Source organism: Triticum aestivum, chromosome 6B (assembly GCF_018294505.1).
Source record: "Triticum aestivum cultivar Chinese Spring chromosome 6B, IWGSC CS RefSeq v2.1, whole genome shotgun sequence".
NCBI lineage: Eukaryota > Viridiplantae > Streptophyta > Magnoliopsida > Poales > Poaceae > Triticum > Triticum aestivum.
Window position 1 is genome coordinate 241,821,234 of NC_057810.1, and position 13,850 is coordinate 241,835,083.

A 13,850-nucleotide genomic window follows, 5' to 3' on the forward strand; every position below is an offset into this window, starting at 1 on the left:
CCTCCTCTCGCCGGCGCCGGCCGCCAGCACGCGCCTCAACCCGTTCCGCATCCCCCCTCTACCAGCCCCCCGTTCGCTCGCTCGCTCGCGGTGCGGTGGTGCTGGCGGCCGGTGGTGCCCGCTCGGCCCAGATCTGGGCCCTTTCGGGCCCGATCTAGGCTGGCGCAGGCCATCGGCTCGGCGCAGCAGCGTTGCTCCCTGGTGGTGGCGAGGTGTCGGTGGTCTACGGGCGGTGCTGGCTTCGTTGGCCGGCGTGCTACAGCGTGGGGATAGGACTGTCCGGGCCCATGTGGGTCCGGCCGGGCCGTCGGTGCCTGGCAAGTCCCTGTCGTCGCGTCCGGTCGGCTACGCGAGAGCGATAGAGGTTATCCCCTCCCGCCGATCGAGTTGCGGTTGCCCCCATAGTCGTTCTCTCCTTTCCCTCCCCCGAGGTCTCGTGCTGGCGGCCCCAGTGAGTAGGCGATGTTGGTTTAGTGACCGTGGTGGCACAGGCTGGTGGGCGGTGGGTTTGGTGGTGCATTACGGAGTGTCCGGGGTGGTGGTGGTTGTTTGGGTCGGGAGAAATCCCTGGCGGCTCGTCTGGCTCCAACGCGGTGACGCCCGCGGGCGCCACCGTACCTTCCTGAAGGGCGTCGGGTATACCCCTTCTCCACTGCCCTCCGCGTACTGGGGGAAACCCTAGGATTCGTTCGGGCAACAGCGGCGGCGCCGTCGCATTTCTTCTTGAAGGTGTTGCTTGGTACATGATGCTCCGGAATGCTAGGAACGTGGTGGTACTTTTCTGGAGGGTGTAGCGGTTGCCGATCTTCGTCGCTTAGTTGATCTTTCAGTGTCGGCATTTGTCTCTCTTTTCTTTCTCTTGTCCTTTTTCTTTTTGGGCTTGGTTGTGCTGCAGCCCCAGTAAGTCGGTTGTATCGGTTGGTGCTTTATAATATAAAGCGGGGGAAAACCCTTCATTGTAATGTGATGATTTAGTCCAAAAGTTGCAAGAGTGAACTGAGGCCTCCCAAAACTAGCACCCCTATGTGATTTTTGGTCCGAAGCCAATCACGGCGTGGCAAGTGGCAGTTCAGAGCTTGGACCGGTCAGCACTGGCATTTTTGCACAAAGGCAACCAGCACTACCCCACACCTGAATTAAACTCATTTGACTCCTGTTGAGATCTGCAGGTTATTAAGCAACAATGAGAAATGTTGGAGAATACTATTGTGAGCAATGACATGTCTAAATAACCACGGTGAGCAGAATACAAGAATTTCCAAAAGATGAAAACAAGTGGCAAAGGAAGTCCACATTAAATCATAGACCATACTCGACAATAGGAGACAGCACAAAGAAAGGCCCCCATTTTTCCTCCTCTCTCGCTTAGCTCTCTCTGCACGCGACGCGCCAACGAGGTGAACAATCGGCGTTGGCGGACTGCAAGTCGATCAATGGCAGACTGGTCGCCCAAGTGCCACATGCATGCATGGAAAAATTATTCGCACACGAACACGTCACCGTGTACCCTCAACGCCGGGGGTGATGCACCGTAGCTTACGTCGAAGGAGACCCATCCGGAAGTGCAGTATGCAAGCAATCCGGCGGGCACTTTTGAGGACTCGAAACCCCACATGCCCGGGAGGGACCCCGTCAGGGCGCGCGGCGGCTATGGGCTGCCCTAGGTCGGCCTGACCGACCCTAGGGCCTCGAGGTTCGCCGCCTTGCAAAAGAAGAATGAACGAAGAACGAGGAAGAAGAAGAACAAGGGAGAGAGATAAAAGTAAAGGGTAAAAAGTGGTAGATGAATTGATCGATTGTGTGTTGTTTTTCGATCGGCCGTCACCTCTTATCTATGTAAGAGGCGGATGGACTTCCCGTATAAGAAAAAAACTTGTCTTGCCCTCCAAATCATCCAAATCTAACCAAACTCGGACTTCTCACAACCTCCAGCCCGGATGTCCGGCTCTAGGCCTGGATGATCCGGCCTAGCCCAGTTTTCTGACAGCAGCTCACTGTTTTGACTCTAGAATCCACATACGACCTCGGATTTGGACATTTTTATATCAAAACCAACCGTCTCGACGAGACGCACAACTTTCATGTTGAACGATTTTCTATCTGAGGCTGTATTGAGGGCCCTTTTCTAAACTCTGCAGCAGAAAAAACTGCCCGGACGTTTGGACTTCTACCCAGACTGTCCGACCTCCATCCGGATCATCCGGGACTGGACCCAGATCATCTGGCTTCATCACAAACCTTATTTTGTCTTGGTGCTTCAATTTTCTGGCTGATCCGGACCCCGGCCCGGATGATCCGGCCAAACATTGTTGCAGCACGCAGTTCTGCCTGTAACTTTTGCATACGACCTTGACCTCGGATTTGGACATTTTTATATCAAAATCATCCGTTTAGACGAGACGAAGAACTTTGCATTTGTAACTTTTTTCATCAGAGGTCATCTTAATTAGGTTTCATGTCATTCTTTAATCTGATGTTAACAGGCCTCTCTAAGATTGTCATAAAATTTTCATCCAAGCTCCGTTTTGGATCATCTCTATATCTATTTCGATTGGGTTGAAGAGATCCATCCAATAGTGACATGAAATCATATATTTGACCTCATCTTGATACCACCTCAAGTCACTCTTTGTGCTTATGCCATTTTCGAGCGTCAACACATGCCCCCCTGTTTTCGGCAAAGCTTGGATGCCGAAAAATAACTTGTACCGTGTTGGTTCTAAGGACGATGTCAACACTCCATCGTCCACTTGTCATGTGCTTAGAGCGATAAATATATATAGGCCATTATTTGTTTGATTCCTTGATGCAAACTTGGGTGAAACCTTCTCAACTTCATTAACAATCCGATGATAAAGTTCCATAGATATGTATCTCAAGGTCATTCTCCGAACCATATTGTTCACCCTTTTGCTAGGATTTTGCAAATAATCAACAATGAACTTTCTTTAATCCTTACTTTTACCTGCATAAAAAATCATTAGTGGCTGAAGCGGTGGACTTCGGTTCAGCCTTACCTATGTTGACGAGACTAAGCATCGGCTATTGACAGAAATGCAATACACCATGATTAACATAGTAGCCGGATGCTTGCTGTGTCAACTCTCTTGAATTGTCATGTCTAGAAATATGAACAATTTTAAAGCAACCCAAGGTAAATTTTGCATCTAGACATACCTCAAGATAAACTATAAGTGATTTGTCAAAACATTGATAACTCTTGGATATTTGTTGCACTACTCATGACGAATCACCGAAAGCCTCAATATGTATAGCACCTATAGCAACCAAAACCAAACCGAATAAAATTTCATATTCGGCTTTGATTATTGTGCAAAAGTATTTTAAGCGGCATGCGGCTTCACAAAATAGCACCATATGGAGATATATAAACAACACTGACACCGTGGCCATTCTTATGAATTTAAACATTGAAAATAATCTCCATAGTACTAGAAAGACAAGGGTAACATCACTTAACATGTACCTTGTCTTGGTCTCCAACTGAACTAAGGACGATGTTAGAATTCCACACCGGACATGATTAGATAGTTTCTTAGGAGGATAGTTAAGTATCGGCCATTACCATGAGGTCCATGTAGAATTCATCCACTAAAGCATGTATAGCCGCAATAAACAAATAAAATAGCAATAAAATATTTCGGCCCCTTTGTATTAGCAACAAAAAAAACTAACCAAATGTATAGTGATTTGGTAATACCCTCTCATGATATAGAAAATTATGTTGCATCCATGGATCAAAATGAATCCACGGAGGGTAATTGATCATACCTAGGATGAATTCCATGGCAAAGGCATCAATTGCATGCTTGAGAAAATGAATGATGTGCTAACCGAAGATTTTGCTTTTGTGATGCACACCTTCGGCTTAATTGTTTGTTGCTTCCATCCTCCTCTTTCTTCACTTTTATTGTAGTTGTTGCAATATAAGAATGCAAATCATTTTTGTTATGATTGTTCCTCTTGGGAACCCATGCCATGTTCTTCTGTCTCAGCTTGGGCGCTAAGATTTTGTAATTTCTTCTTTTGCCAGTACGATAAGCTGAGTGGGCATCTCGGTTGTGGTTCTGTCTTGACCAATGGCAATTCCTTTTTGGCCTTGTGCACTCTCACCTTCTTTTCTTCAGATTTGGCACTTTGGCTCTCAATAATTTGTTGCTTCATCTCATTGCCTTTGGTAGCCAATGTCAACACTTTAATTGGCTCTTTTTCATTTGAGATAAAATCTGAAGTAGCACTCTTACGACAATCTCTTTTAACACGGTAAACTTTTTTACCACCTCTTTCTTCTTCCTTGAGCTCCGGACTAATTCCTTATGATCGAAACGGTCTTTAACATATGATTGTTCAAATGTTGATCTTCTCGGAGATGCATAATATTGGTGAGATGGTCCAAAATAAGATGGAGAATGTGCCCTTGTCTCATACATGTCCCTTGATGGATATGGATCTACATGATCATAGGGATGCATCCACGACATTGTCATTGGCGGCCCAAAATAATGATATGAATATGTTGTATTAAAATTCTCACTTTGCCAATAACGATTCTCATATTTGCGCCTAGGGGGTGATTTTGATGTGTTTGCACTACTTGGCCGATAAGCACTTTTTTCTTCACTTGCTTTTTGATATTTCGCTAGTAACTCTGTGAAAGTGATTTTTGATCTCTTACCCTTGTGCTTATTTCAGCCTTTGTTTCCTTTGATTGTGCTTGCACCGATCTCTGAATTGCTTGCTGCCCCCCAGTCCTTGGCGTCTTCATTATAGCTTCAACATAATTCTCGCCCTCAAGATTCTGTTCATTATGCTCTTCAACAACTTCTTTTCTTGAAAGCTTGATCCCATCACCTGCAGTTTTTACGTTCTCTTTAAATGGATCATCTTGAAGCAGCCGATGCAAAAACTTTTTGCCATCAGGACCAATCTGAATAGACCGGTCATCTCTTGGTGTTTCAACAAATTTCAATGGTCCTTTATCAATAGCCGATTTGACTATTTGACGAAACATATTGCAATCCTCAAAATTAGGCTTGGACGAATCATGCAACTTACAATACATTCATCCTTTGGTTGATGGCTTGACATGGTGATCAAGAATTCTAATGTAATTATTTTTCAGCAACAAATCAAATATTTGATTGCATATGCTTGAATTGAAGGTATACTTCTTGTTTTCTAGCCGATCTTGGTGTGCGAACGGCTTTGGTAATAAGCAAACAAATGGTTCATATTTTGCATCACCCCATTTGGCTATGCATTGTGTTTTGCACTCTATCTCCAATGTCTTTGGATAAGAAACTATACTGGCATCAGTTTGCTCAAAATATTTTAACCTTGGTTTAAATTTCTGAAAGAAAATAGTTAGAACATACATGTCTCAATTGAGACCAAGTGTAAGCCAAGTAATAAATAAGCAAAGCTGCCCAATTAGATATGAGTGTTAGATAAAGCAATGGGGAAAGCCTTGTGTGCGATAATTTTTCGCTATCGGTCTTTATGAATGGTGCAATATGTTGACCGATATGCTTTGTGACAATCTAATTGCTAACAAATAAATTACCCTTCTTCATTGGTCTCTCAATATTACTTAAGAGAATTTTTCAATAGATGTATGAACAATAAAGTTGTGACCAAATCCGAAAATAGGTAAATTATTTGCTAGACATACTTCTTCAATATGTTAGGAGAACATGATGATGGTGTGACTTGAAAAATATCTTGCTCCGTCTTTGGATGGCTCCCCAACGTGTTTTGATCATATTTTTCTTTATTCTGTGCATCATTATCTTGAAGATCTTTGTCAACCGAACTTTGTTCGGCTACTTATTCTTGTCCTTGAGTCTTCTCAATTTGTACGACACAAAACTCATAGGGTAGGAAATGGGTTCCATTGACTTTAGAAAAATCAAGCATGGTTGCTTCGCTATTCTTGCCATGCCCTTTCTCAATAATGCTTGCCTCTTTGGATTTGATGGATTCAGTATATATACTACTTGACTCGGCCTTTTCAACCGAAGCACTTCCATGTTTCTAATCATCCATATTTTCATAGATTCTACCAATTGGCAATGCTTCCTTCACTTGAGCCAATTCTTTTTCATTTGTTTCTAGTGGCGAGCGGCAAAATTGGCTTTAAGTTTTTTCTCAATTTCAGCCCACTCCGGATATGATTGCCCCCCAATGCTTTTAGATTCTTTTTTGGCAATGACACATGGTTGTTGCCGAAACTTTGCAATTGTGTAGGGGATGTATAATATGATATAGTACTAGGTGAAGGCACATGCATTGTTGTAGAACCATATTTTTGCTCGCCAATTCTATTAATTGGCAAAGATTCATCTTGTTGCAAAACTCTAGCTCTTATTGCATTATAATTAGGAACTAGCCCCTTATCATGTTCTTCAAGGCAAGAGCACTAATCTTGTTATTTCGGGCTATATCCCTTTTTAGCGTAGCAACTTCCCATTCTGTAAGGGATTGCTCCGCAATATTTTTAGATTCTTTCGGTAATGAGGTGTTGCCGAAATTATGCAATTGTGTGGGGGATGCATTATATGCTACAATATTAGATGATGACATGTGCACTCCTGGAAAAATTTCACTTATTCGGCTATGACCATGAAGGTCCGGAGCCGAATTATGAGCATCTACAGTTGTATACGGTGCCAAAACATTACTAACATGAGGTGTAGCATATGACGGCTGAGAGTAACTGACCTAATCCATCGGCATGGTTGAACTAGTATATTTCAAATTAGTTGTTGATGAATAAAAAGGTGAAACACTTTGTGGCATGATATTGGAAGTTCCTACACGAGGTGTTTCAACTTGGTTAACCGAACCCATCGTGTTGTTCATTGGCATATAGATTTGTGGGGTTGCCGATGCATGAGAGTTGGGACATATATGTTACATGTTGCTAAAATTGTAAGTTGAAGCATGGATCTTACTTTGCATCGGCTGTCGCACGTATTTAGATTTAGCAACAACATATGAATTATTTTCATCTACATAGGTGACTTGGGTATTCATATTACCTTTGTAGATTGCAAACCCTAGATGACGTTCGAAACTTCGATCCCCAGCGGAGTCGCCAAAAAGTGTGTTCACACACGAACACGTCACCGTGTACCCTCGACGCCGGGGATGATCCACCGCAGCTCACGTCGAAGGAGACCCACCCGGAAGCGCGGTACGCAAGCAATTTGGCAGGCGCTTTTGAGGATCCGAAACCCCACACGCCCGGGAGGGACCCCGTAAGGGCGCGCGGCGGCTATGGGCTGCCCTAGGTCGGCCTGACCGCCCCTAGGGCCTCAAGGTTCGCCGCCCTGCAAAAGAAGAACGAACGAAGAACAAGGAAGAAGAAGAACAAGGGAGAGAGATAAATGTAAAGGGTAAAAAGTGGTAGATGAATTGATCGATTGTGTGTTATTTTTCAATCGACCATCACCTCTTATCTACTCCCTCCGTTCCAAAATAGATGACCCAACTTTGTACTAAAGTAAGTACAAAGTTGAGTCATCTATTTTGGAATGGAGGGAGTATATAAGAGGCGGATGGACTTCCCGTACAAGAAAAGGACTTGCCTTGCCATCCAAATCATCAAAATCTAACCAAACTCGGACTTCTCACGACCTCTGGCCCGGATGTCCGCCTCTAGGCCCGGATGTCCGGCTCTATGCCTGGATGATCCGGCCTAGCCCACTTTTCTGATAGCAGCTCACTGTTTTGACTCTAGAATCCACGACCTCGGATTTGGACGTATTTTATATCAAAACCAACCGTCTCGATGAGACACACAACTTTCATGTTGAACAATTTTCTATATGAGGCTGTATTGAGGGTGTTTAGGGCCCTTTTCTAAAGTCTGCAGCAAAAAAAACTGCCCGGACGTCCGGACTTCTACCCGGACTGTCCAGCCTCCATCCGGATCATCCGAGACTGGACCCAGATCATCCGGCTTCATCACAAACCTTCTGTTGTCTTGGTACTTCAATTTCCCGGATGATCTGGCCCCCGGCCCAGATGATCCGACCAAACATTGATGCAGCATGCGGTTTTGCCTGTAACTTTTGCATACGACCTCGACCTTGGATTCGGATGTTCTTATATCAAAATCGTCCATTTTTACGAGACGAAGAACTTTGCAGTTGTAACTTTTTCCATCAAGGATCATCTTAATTAGGTTTCATGCCATTCTTTAGTCTGATGTTAATACAGACATCTTTAAGATTGTCATAACTTTTTCATCCAAGCTTCATTTTGAATCATCTCTATATCTATTTCGATCGGGTTGAGGAGAGCATCCAATGATGACATGAAATCATATATTTGACCTCATCTTGCTACAACCTCAAGTCACTTTTTGCGCTCATGCCATTTTCGAGCGTCAATAAAAATCACCGAGGCTGCCGAAACTGCAGCATAGTTCCCCAGCTGCCCCGCAGTGCAACGAGCTCCGATCCGTCAAAAGGGATGCCTTTTTCTTCTGTTCATCACACAACAAGATCACATCGCGGACGAGCTTCTTCCCCAATTCCGTCATCGGCCATGCATGCTTTGCACGCGAGCTCTCGCTTTCCATCTAACATCGCACATGCAACTAATAAGGGAACCGTTCATCGCCATTGCTCCCTCCGCGTCGGCGTGGCCATGCATGATCCGGAAATGACACGAAGCCCCGCAACCGGTGAGGGAGTCCTGGACTAGGGGGTGTCCAGACAGCCGGACTATCATCGTCCGCCGGACTCCAAGACTACGAAGATACAAGATTGAAGACTCCGTCCCGTGTCCGGATGGGACTTTCCTTGGCGTGGAAGGCAAGCTTGGTGATACGGATATGTAGATCTCCTAACATTGTAACCGACTCTATGTAACCCTAGCCCTCTCCGGTGTCTATATAAACCGGAAGGCTTTAGTCCGTAGGACACAACAACCATTACAACAATCATACCATAGGCTAGCTTCTAGGGTTTAGCCTCCTTGATCTCGTGGTAGATCCACTCTTGTACTACCATATCATCAATATCAATCAAGCAGGAGTAGGGTTTTACCTCCATCGAGAGGGCCCGAACCTGGGTAAAAACATCGTGTCCCTTGTCTCCTATTACCATCCGCCTAAACGCACAGTTCGGGACCCCCTACCCGAGATCCGCCGGTTTTGACACCGACATTGGTGCTTTCATTGAGAGTTCCTCTATGCCGTCACCTATAGGAAGGATGCCTCCTCCCGTATTCAAGGACGGTATTTTTGCCAAAGGAGCCTTGGCCGCCGGCCAAACTGTCTGACTAGGTGGTTTTCTCATGACCGCCTGTCCGGCCACCGCTTCGACAATGACCTCTCAAGTCGTCAAAAGCAATCTTCACGTCAGCTCAGAATTTGCCGAGCGGCTGGATCCAATAGAGCTCTCGTCCGTAAACGAGCTCTTGGATCGCATCGCCGCCCTGGGAGTCGCTACAGACTACAATCAGATTGGGCTTAAGACCGATCTGAGAGAGATTAACTCTCCCCAGGTCACTCACCACATTGCAGTGGTAGAGCAACAATGCGGCGATTCTTCTCTTGTATTGAAAACTAGTCACGTCCGGGCTGCCGAACCCTCCATGCCGGATTCCCTCGGAGGGACGGACTTGGATCAAGCACTGAACCTAAATTCAGGCATTGGACCGGACTCGTTGGACAACGTTCCACTTTCCAAGCTTCCAAATTCGGAAACTTCTCGGCCCTTGAGCCTTGAGATGGGTAGGGTTCCGGACTCAATTCCACCCACCCGCCCAGACATATGCGATCTATCTCTAATCCGGCAAGAGCCCGCTGAAACAGTACATCATTACTGGGCCAGATTCCTCCTGGTTATGGACAGGATAAAGGACTGCCGAGAGGAAAACACAATCTCAATCTTTTGCAATAATTGCACGAACGAGGGAATCTTGAACGCCGTCAGCCGTCGTGAAATTACACGCTTCGCCGACCTGGCGTCCATAGTACGAAAGTACTGTGCGATGGAGAGTTTCCGGAAAACCGAAAATAAGTTTTGGGACAATCCGGCCCCAACCCTAGTCTGCAAGAAAAGGGTGCATTACACTCAGGCACCAGATACAAAAACTAAAAAGCAAAAACCCCATAAAGGGCATGGAACCGTACTAGAGGGGTGGCTTAGCGGACCCTGTAAAATTCACAGTACAGAGGGCGCCACCCCAACACATAGCCTTTGAGCATGTTGGATATTACGGCAGGTGGCCAAAAGTGGCGAGAAGCTTCTAGCCCCGGAAAACCACTCCAACAATACTGGTACGGTATCAACAGTCTTCGAGACCTTCGCATCAAATAATATGCAGAAACGAACAATCCGCAGCCTCGCCGAAGTCTACCAAGTAGCAACAACAAATCCATGGAGCGACACAGCCATCACCTTCAACGCCAGCGACAAACCTAAATTCTGAACAGCCCGAGCACCAGCCGCACTGGTACTTAGTCCAATAGTGGACGACTTTCGACTTACAAAGGTCCTCATGGATGGCGGCAGCGGATTAAACCTCATCTACGAGGAAACTCTTCAAAAAATGGAAATAGACTAGAGCCGCATTGAGCGAAGCAGCACAACCTTCAGAGGAATAATCCCTAGCCGGGAAGCACGCTGCACCGGAAAAATCACACTCGATGTGGTGTTCGGCTCGCCGGACAATTACAGATCCGAAGAAGTCACGTTCCAAGTGGCCCCGTTCAACAGCGGATATCGCGCTATATTAGGACGAGAGGCATTCACAATTTTTCAAGCCGTACCCCATTACGGATACATGAATCTCAAAATGCCTGGGCCCAGCGGAATAATCACTCTCGTTAGTGATCCGGACATAGCACTCCGCGCCGAGAACAAGACAGCCGCATTAGCCCTGGAGGCACTATCCGAAGCCGTAGCGGTAGAAGAACTTACCGCGCTACGCTCTACTATGAATAGAGACGATGTGATACTCGATAAGAGATCCAAGTCCACCTCCTTTAAACCAGCGGACGAAATAATAAAATTCCAGGTCCATCCAACGGACCCGACAAAGACGGCTTCCATCGGGGCACAGTTGAACCCTGATGTAGACGCCGCACTGCGAGAATTCCTTCGGGAAAATTGGGACATTTTCGCCTGGCACCCTTCGGATACGCCCGGAATCCCACGCAGATTGGCAGAACACAGCCTAAATATCCTAAAAAGATTCAAGCCAGTCAAACAGGCTCTTCGACGATTTTCCGAACCCAAAAGACAGGCAATGGGAGAAGAGCTAGCCAAGCTATTGGAAGCCGGATTCATCAGAGATATCAAACATCCGGATTGGCTAGCAAACCTGGTAATGGTACCAAAGAAGGATAAATCCTGGCGCCTATGTGTCGATTTTAAAGACCTCAACAAGGCCTGCCCAAAGGATCCCTTCCCCCTCCCCCGCATCGAACAGATAATCGATGCTACCGCCGGACACGATCCACTGTGCTTCCTCGACGCATACTCCGGCTACCATCAAATCAAGATGGCGGAAGCAGACCAAGCCGCAACAGCATTCATCACTCCGTATGGACCATTCTGCTTCAACACGATGCCCTTCGGACTTAAAAACGCCGGTGCAACATATCAGCGCATGATTCAAACATGTCTGGCTACCCAGATCGGCAAAACAGTAGAGGCATACGTAGACGACGTAGTCGTCAAAACCAAACACGTCAAAACTCTAGTAGACGACTTGAGGCTCACATTCGACAACCTCAGAGCATACGACATCAAGCTGAATTCGGAAAAATGCGTTTTCGGCGTACCAGCCGGAAAGCTCCTGGGCTTCATTGTATCCGGTAGAGGAATTGAAGCAAATCCAGCCAAGATCCGAGCTCTGTCTCAGCTACATATTCCAAAAAAACTCAAACAAATACAAAGATTAACTGGATGCGTGGCGGCCCTAAGCCGCTTTATCTCCCGTTTAGGAGAAAAGGCATTGCCCCTCTATCGCCTCCTTAGGCGCACCGAACACTTCGAGTGGACGGATGCTGCCACTGCCGGACTCGAAGAAATAAAAACCATATTGGCAACAAATCCGGTCCTGGCTGCGCCCAACCTGGGCGAACCAATGTTGTTATACATCGCGGCAACACATCAAGTTGTAAGCACGGTACTCGTCGTCGAACGAGAGACAGAAGGGCATAAATTCCCTCTTCAAAAACCAGTGTACTACGTATCCACTGTGTTAACACCCTGCAAGTCCCGTTACCCGCACTATCAAAAGATAGCGTATGCGGTGTTCATGGCATCCCGGAAGCTCCGACACTACTTTCAACAGTGTTCAATAACAGTGGCCTCCGAAGTGCCCCTCAATGACATCATAAACAACCGCGACGCGACGGGCAGGATTGCAAAATGGGCCATAAAGTCTTACCATTCGATATAACTTACAAACCTCGGCGAGCTATAAAGTCACAAGTTTTGGCTGACTTTGTCGCTGAATGGACCGAAGCCGAACTCCCTAAAGAGTACGGCGCATACTCCAATTGGATTATGCACTTCGACGGCTCTAAAATGTTGGCCAGATTAGGGGCTGGCGTTGTATTGATGTCCCCAACTGGGGACACAGTCCAATACATACTTCAGATAATGTACACGGACTCCAACAACGCAGCCGAATACGAGGCCCTTTTACATGGCCTTCGGATGGCAATCTCCATGGGCATTCAACGCCTAGAGGTGCGCGGGGATTCAAACCTTGCAATATCCCAAGTAAATGGAGACTTTGATGCCAAGGATCCGAAAATGGCAGCATATCGTAACGCTGTCCTAAAAATGTCAGCTCGGTTTGACGGACTTGAATTCCACCATGTAGCCAGGGATAATAACCAAGCGGCCGGCGTATTGGCATGCATCGGCGCAAAACGTGACGCTGTCCCTCCAAACATGTTCCTGGAACAGCTGTTTAAGCCATCCATACTATGGGAAGAGGAGCCCAGAAATAACAAACCGGAAGCAGCCACACCAACCGACACAGAGCAATCATACATAACCGGCGATTCAGCCGACGAAATAACACCTTCAGCCCACGACATAATGGCGGTAATCGCCCCGTGGACAGAGCCATTCCTAGCCTACTTGCTTAGGCAGGAACTTCCCGAAGACCAAAATGAGGCCCGCTTCATAGTCCGGCGATCTAAAGCCTACAAAGTCCATGAGGGAGAACTCTATAAGAAAAGCACAACCGGAGTCCTTCAAAGGTGTATCTCCGAAGAGGAAGGGCGAAACCTTCTGGCTGAAATTCATGCCGGACTAGGCGGACACCACGCAGCAGCTCGGGCCCTTGTAGGAAAGGCATTCCATACAGGATTTTATTGGCCGACGGCCCGGGTAGATGCTCAGGATTTAGTCCGAAGATGCATCGGTTGCCAGCTCTTTGCTAATCAGAGCCATATGCCACCCACCGCCGTCAAAACTATACCCATTACCTGGCCGTTCGCGGTCTGGGGGCTTGACATGGTTGGACCCCTTAAAGGGGGAACCCACAAGCAAAGGTACCTATTGGTCATGGTGGATAAATTCACCAAATGGATAGAGGACAAGCCAGTAAAAACGACAGAGTTCGGACCAGTGATAGACTTTATCTTCGGGGTAGTACACCGCTAAGGTGTCCCCCACAGCATCATCACCGATAACGGCACGAACTTCACGGCCGACGAGGTTAAATCATGGTGCAAAAATATGGGCATTAAGCTCGATTACGCCTCAGTCTATCATCCTCAAACCAACGGTCAAGTGGAACGAGCGAACGGTCTAATAATGAGCGGCATCAAACCCAGACTAGTGCGG